This window comes from Sciurus carolinensis, chromosome 5 (genome assembly GCF_902686445.1).
Source record: "Sciurus carolinensis chromosome 5, mSciCar1.2, whole genome shotgun sequence".
NCBI lineage: Eukaryota > Metazoa > Chordata > Mammalia > Rodentia > Sciuridae > Sciurus > Sciurus carolinensis.
The window spans coordinates 111,641,392-111,649,187 of NC_062217.1; the positions used below are offsets into that span (position 1 = coordinate 111,641,392).

A 7,796-nucleotide genomic window follows, 5' to 3' on the forward strand; every position below is an offset into this window, starting at 1 on the left:
AAGATATATTTTAGCTAAGGAACTCATCTCTATGAAAGGAAGACCTTAGGGTCTTGAAGATTATTTCTAAGTCATTTCAAGTATTTTCTGTAGCTTCAATTAATTTTATTCAGATTTGTTTAGTAACCCATGAGCAATGATTGTTTGGGGGTAATCTTCTATATAAGTATTAAAATAATCATTGAACTATTTGAAAAGAGAGCTAATAAAATGTTGAATTACTTACTTTATTATGAAATTCAGACTCTCATATATCTGAATGTTATCTGGAAATCTTAATGTATTTCTTTCTCCCCATATTAAGTCCCTGAACAATCTTCAACTGGCATTGATTTACTAACACATAAAACTATTCACATAATTTGTTTTGTAACTTCTATATTGATTTCCAAATGGATAGAAAGAATAAATAGTTTTTTAACACGTACCATGAACATATACCTACCAATGTATCCATCACTATCTATATATATATCAATCAATTTGTATTTATGAATCAATAGATATTAATAGATAATGATGGATACAGAGGTGGATAGACACAGACAGTAGCAAATAGATGCTAGCATATAACCTTGCCTGCAAGATAAGAGAGTTAATGACAGTGGACACTTCACATTGGTATATCTGATACTTAGCTGGTATTTGAAGTTTCTCCTACATTTTGCCTTCCTTTTTTAGCCACTCTCTTTGCTCTTTAGATCATAGACATAAATTATAAATCATTCCTCTCTATGGCTAAGATAATGCATTCTCTAATAGTGAATCTTTATTTCTTATTTACCACATTGATCAATTCTCTAACTGTGGATCTCTTCAATTCACTGTCTAGGTAGATTATATAATTTAAAAGTCTCCTTAGGGGAAAATATTATTCAACAACTACATAGAAACCTAATGGTTGGGTCATTTAACATTCAAATCAAATTCACTGTGTAGCCAGTCCTATTAACTGAGCAGACATTATCTGTAAAGATGGCCAAAAAAATAGTCACTGAAAAATGATTGAGTCAGTGATTGCAAATAGGCTCTAAATGTTCTTTATTAATTGAAATTTTTATCTCCAGAAAGAGAGTTGGCAGGATTCTTGGTTAAGTATTCCTGTAGACCAAGTGAGCAAATCACTATAAGCATTTTATTTTTTCTTATATTTCAATTGTTACATTATAATTATACATAATTGTGGGATTCATTATGCCACAATATTACATGCACCTAACATAATTTGATGACTCTCTTTCCCTAGTACCTTCCCTTTCCCTCCTCTCCTCTCTTCCTCTCAATCCCCTTCCTCTACTCTATTTACCTTCCTTCTATTTTTGTGAGATCCCCCACCCCATTTAAAATATTCCCTTTCTCATTCTCTCTTTTTCTAACTTCCTCATAGGAGAGAAAATATTTGACCCTTTACTATCTGAGTTTGGTTTATTCTATTTAGCATAATATTCTCCTATTTCATCCAGTTACCCACAAATGATATAATTTCATTCTTCTTTATGGTTGAGTAACATTTGATGGAATGTATGTATGTATATATCAGATATTGCTACAGTATGAGGATTTTAGATCTTTTGGATAAATATCAAGGAGTGGCATAGCTGGGTCATAAGGAGGTTCCATTCCCATCCTTCTTTCTAATGCGGTTGTACTAATTTGAATTCCCACCAATAATATGTAAGTATATCTTTTTCCCAACATCCCCACCTGCAATTGGTGTTATTTGAATTCTTGATGATTGCCATTGTACTAGTGAGATGAAACCTTAGTGTAGTTTTGATTCACATTTCCCTGATTGTTAAGGATGTTAAGCATTTTCTTTAGGTGTTTGTTGGTTATTAGTATTTTTTCTTTTGAGAAATGTTTATTTATATATTTTGCTCATTTGCTGATTGGGCTATTAGTTTTTTTGGTGTTGAATATTTTGAATTCTTTCTATATTCTGCATATTAATCTCCTGTCAGAAGAGTAGCTGGCAGATTTTTCTCCCATTCTGTAGGATGAGCCTTTTGTTTTTGTATAGAGTGATTTGTACATTTTTAAGTAGTTGAAAAATACAGCAGAATGTTTCAAAACATAATAAAACCATAAGAAATTTAAATTTCACTGCTCATAAATAAGGATTTATTAGAATATAGCCACTTAGTCATCTATATATTGTCTCTGTTTCTTACTACAGTGGGAGAGTTGGGTGACTGTAACAGAACCTGTAGTCAATAAATTCTGAATAATTACTATTTGATCCTTTAGAGAAAAAGTTTGCCAGAATGAATATATGAATATACATATATTTGTGTGTATGTGTGTGTGTGTGTGTGTGTGTGTACACATATATAAAGCAAGTAGGAGAATTTATTGAATCATGTAGCTTAGGAGTAGATCTAGTAACAGACATGACCAGATTTAAGTTTGGGCTCTTGCAGGCAGCTATCTCTGCCTGTTTTGGATTGAGTATAGCCCTTGGTACCACAAAACAATATACATGGGCTAAGTGTGGGTAAGGTTGTTTTTGAAACAAAAAATTAGGAAGGAGGAGATATGGTTGCGTAGCACACAAGGCCAGTAGATGACCACTGTAGAAAGAAAGGAAGGTATTAATTTGTCACTTCAATTGTAGAGGTAATAATACCTAATCTCAAAAAAGCTAAAGGATTAAATTTCCTGGATGGTGAACATGATTTGTCTAACATCTTGCTGATACTTTCTAGTGCACTAAAATATCTTTCCAAATAGTAGTTCCTGAGGTCCCAAGTGTGTATGTACACCAACCTGATGGAAAATTTAGAGCCTTCCATAATCCTCAAAGTCATCTTGATTCCATCTTTGTCAAACTAACTTCAACCATTTAGCAAGACCCAAGGAAGAGGAAGTTAGAGAGCAGATTAGTTTAGTGTTAGAAGGCAGAAAAGTAGGGAGAAAACTTCAGAGCAGGTGTCCCCTAGTGAGAGAGAATGTCTCACCATCAGGGCCCAGAAAGTGATTGGGATCATGGGTGATCATGTACACATATATGTGTATGGTGGGAGCAGGAAAGAAGACAAGGAAGAGCAGAAAAGGAGAGAAGGGAGGACAAATCAGGAGAAGAGGAGAAGAGGAGGGAGGGAATGCTTAGCCTTCAAGATAGGGGGAAAAATATACTAAAAGAGGACTTGAGAAGAGGGGCTGGAAGACAATTTCTGCCTTTTCACAATTGTGCTACCAGTAGGATACCTGCACATTTCCCAGGTGTAGACTGATCTCTGTCCAAAGTATGAACAGAGAGTAGACTCAATACGCCAGGCATTTCCATTTGCATTGGGCAAGCAATGAGAGGATTTCTATATAGAATTCTGAGAATAATGAAAGTGCACAGTTCAGCAAGGGTGACTCACTTTGTGAGTCGGTTGCATAATGCTGTCTCTTTATGAGTTATCACTCAAATCAAGTGTCAATGTCATGCCAGTGATTGGGGCCTTAGCTCCACTCAGAAAGAATCTTCAGCTCAACCCGCTGGCCACCTGCCGAGTTCATCCTTTACTTTGGGAGAAGGTACTTGACATCTGTATGCATAGAACATGACAACCTTGGGAGTTAGATCCAAAATAAATTCAAAATTGTCATCTGCATAGTTTTGTATTCAGTTTCCAGATGAGCAAAATGCCTTAGCACCTTCATTGTGAATTCACTCCAATTCCTAAACATTTAAAACAGCAGGGATGTAACAAAGCAGACATTTAGCTGAACAGTGAACTCGATTCTGGTTTGTACAGAAAACACGAACTAGATTTTAAATAAATGCCAATTGTCATCAATGTGTTTCCAATTTCCAGACTCCAGAATTTCAGTGCCACATAAATTCATTAGGAATAAAAGTATAACCATAAACAGAGCTTTTATTAATTCAGTTCTTCCACTTGTCTCGTTTGGATTTGAGCTCTGACATTTCTTAAAAGAATGTAATTCTTTTAAATCTAAGAAAATTATTTTAAGACCTATGAGAAAAGTCTGGCTCCTTGGCATTGTAAACAAGGTAAGTCATCTGGAGCCCTGTATCTAATCCTTCAGCTACTTACAGTTTCTTACGCTTGTATTTGTGCTCCACACTGATGAAGGAATTAGACTCTGAGAAAAGGAAATGCAATCAACATGAATTCCTGTTATGTCTTGGCAAGAAAAATCATTTTTCTGCTTCACTCTTTGCTTAGGTTCTTTCCTCTCAAATTTAATGGTGGCACACCCTAGGTTAGAGTAAATAGTTTCTCTGTAGACTGAATGGACTAAGATGAAATCAGCAAGAAGCAAGAAAATCAGGGGGAATATGAGTCTAAGACCTAATTAAGAGAGAGACAAAAAGGATTGCTGAAAGGAAGAGAAAGAGCTCCTCTAGGATATATTGTGTGCCTCAGGAGCAATACCATATCAAAGAAGGTTTGCTCTAGGCACCAGGGAGCATTCTGGGACTCAAATGATGACAATCAGCAAGCTATGCAATTGATGTTTATTGTGTTTGCCTGCCCATCTCTTCTTCCAATGTGGTTCTCCTCCCCTGCTTTCAGTCCACATGGATCACATAGGGCTGATCTTACCTCCCTGTCCCACCTCCCACACATCATTATGGTCATGTGACCCTCCAGGTCTGACCCTTAACAGAATCTATTCACTTAGCTTCACTGAATTATCAGGGCTGGACTGCAATCCAAGACATTTCAAAGATGCCTCAGTGCTTTCTTGGGTCTACTTACTAGAAAAGGTCCAAAAAAATCTGTCCCTATTTTTCTTCAGATGGGTAAGCTGGTAGACTTGAGGTTAGATGCAGTAAACTTTCTTACTTTCATGGAAGAAGCTACTTCAGAAAGAGACCAATATGATAGGGAGAAAATAGACCTGAGTGACTGGCACTCATAGGCACATAAAGATACTAGTGTTCTTTGAGTCTCTGAACCAAACCATGCCTGGTTTCTCTGGGATGTCCTAATTATATAAACCTTTAAAACATTCTCTACTTTGTAATCTAGCCTGACCTGAGTTTTTATTGACTTCTTTTTTTTACTTAATTTCTTTCAACTGATCCTACTTATATACAATATCTATTTTCACTGTTACCCTGGATTACAATAGGAATGTGACACAAGGAAAAATATAGGAAAAGGCTTAGGAGAGGTGTTACATTGGTGTCAAATACCAGGAATCCTTCAAATCATCTCCTACTTGGGAAACCAAGTGCAGATGTATTTTTTTAAATAGCAAGTTGTTTTTCTTTCCCTTGATGCTGTTGGGGGAAGATGATTATCTCAAAAGAATTTACTCCTGCACATTTTATTACTCATCCCATCATCTAGTACATCTCAGTTTGAACGAATTCTAATACTTTAAGATGCCCACTTCAATTTATGTCATGACAGTCTCATCTTCAAAATATACTGTAGGTTCTGAACAACACCTGAGTTAAGACTGAATCATAGCAAGAGAAAGCTCATGGGTAATGGTGATCTATTACAATATGCCCCTAATTCTTTTTTTAAAGCCTTTCATCTATAGTTATCCTTTATAGATAACTATTATCAATTTTCTTACACATATGAGCACAGCAAAGAAATTCCACTACCATGTAATTTAGTAATAAAGATTAACTTGTTGATACTTTATTAAGAGCTCTACTGGTCTATCTACAGTGATTTATTTTTGTTGTTGTTATTGAGAGGGACCAGTTTTGAATAAGAACCAATATTTCCTTGGAATCTTGTTCTTTTCTAAGAGCTATGAGTCATGAAGCAAAATGAACCTATGAATCACTATCCCCAACAGAGAACACATTTATAATAAGGTTGTCTTCAGTTGCATGTTTTACTTACATCAAGAAGAATTTCTTAAAATAATCCAAAACTCCAACAATAACCTATCTATTTTTCTGAAGGACTTATTTAATTGACATGGAAGAATAAAAGACCAGTTAACATGGAGAGCCTGGAATTATAGGTTCAACTCTTGGTTCTGAATAGATTGCTGAATATCTTGGGACTTCATTTTTCTGTGAATGTGATACAGGACCAAAATCTACACTGAACTCAGATCATATCCATGACAAAATCATATAGCTAATGGATATGGTTTATTTATTTTTTGATTAAGATTATGTACTTAAATATTACTTCCTAAGGAGCTGAATAATAAGACAGTGACATATATTGAACTATAGGCTTTGTCTGCATAACACCAAGCATTTAATTTAAAAGTGAAAAAAATCAGGTAATCAAACTTTTCTACATAATTTCTATTCAATAGAGTGACTGTCCTTTTTCTATAATGCAGTGAATTTAGCTATAGTAACCATGATTAGGTAGCAAATTTTTGTTAGGTGGATTGTTAGGTGAAGGTGAGGATCTTCTACAATATCAAGTTTAATACCCAGAGTCACATGGAGTTATTTGTGCTGTCCTGAGTAAGATCCTGACTTTGCTTTTGGATATGTCCAAATCCCTTTCCAAAGAAAATGCTCATACAAAGGGAAGAGCACGAGATTTGAGACAAACAGAATTAAATCCTGATCCTGGCATGGATTCTGTTACCAATGGTTTTGTGACATTAAGCAAGACCTTGACTTCATTGGATTTCAGTTTCCTCACATAGAAAACGAGCATAACAATGTTATTCAGCTGATAGCAAAGTTGATTGTTCAGTAAAATTAAAATATAACATATTGCATAACAATAACTTGTTGATAGATACTAACATCCAGTGCATTACGCTCTGCAGGGGGCTGATCCTTCCACCTGCAACTGTGCAAAACTTCACTATTCATTAAAACTTCCAGAGACATTTCCACACAGGAGGAACTATTGGTGACATGGTAACTCTCTTACTCATTATATTTACCTTCCAAAAACTTTGAGAATATTTCAGAAAAACTGTTTGGCATGAGAGAGTATATCTTCTTCTTCTTCTTCTTTCTTTCTTTTTTTTTTTTTTTTAAGTCCACAGGCTTTTATTTTTTTACATTTATTATGCCATGAATTCATAGGGAATAGGTTCCAGCAGCTCAGGGTCCTTTCCATTTGTTCTCACAAAATGTGCTCCTCTGGGTGGAGCATGCTGGCATTTCAGCTGAACCCAGGTAACTTTCTCTTTGGCTTCCTTCTTTTTCAGATTATTTTCCTTCACACGTTTCAGGAAGCTGTCTCGCTCTTAGCATGCTGAATATGCTCAATACTAATGTTAATTCTCTTGGCAAGAATCTTGCCCTTAACTTGCTTTTTCACAACAATGCCAACAGCATGCTGGGTAACATTGTAGACTTCCAGTTTTGCCATGATAACATTTATGGGGCATTCCTTTTTGAACAGTACCCATTCCCTTAATGTCTACAGTATCACCTTTCTTGTAGATTTGCATGTATGTGGCCAAAGGAACAACTCCATGTTTTCTAAAAGGCCTAGAGAACATATACCAGGTTCCTCTCCTCTTTCCCTCTGTGTTCGTCATTTTGGTGAATTGGAAGATGGGGGTTCCAGCCGAAAGGAAGCGAGAGTATATCTTCTAAATGTGCAGTCGGATTTATCAGTTAGGTCATATGGTCATAGTTACTAAAGATTTGAGTGAACCTCTTACACTAATGGAATTATACTCTCTGCTTCCTTGATATCAGAGCTAAATATTTACACTGCTTTCATGTCAAATTCTGAAACTTGTTCGAAGGACCTTTCCTAGTTGCTCTATCCCCCAACTCAGAGGTTTTCAAAAGTTGTGTATCAGAAATTACCATGGACTTTGGATTCCTTTCCCAACCTACTACATGAGGGTCTCTCAAAGTGGGGCAACCATGC

At 35.7% G+C, this 7,796-nt stretch overlaps 1 pseudogene; it reads right to left on the reverse strand.

Moving 5' to 3' along the window:
* Positions 1-6,975: 6,975 nt before the first annotated feature.
* Positions 6,976-7,455, reverse strand: LOC124985952 (60S ribosomal protein L21-like; annotated as a pseudogene).
* Positions 7,456-7,796: the final 341 nt, after the last annotated feature.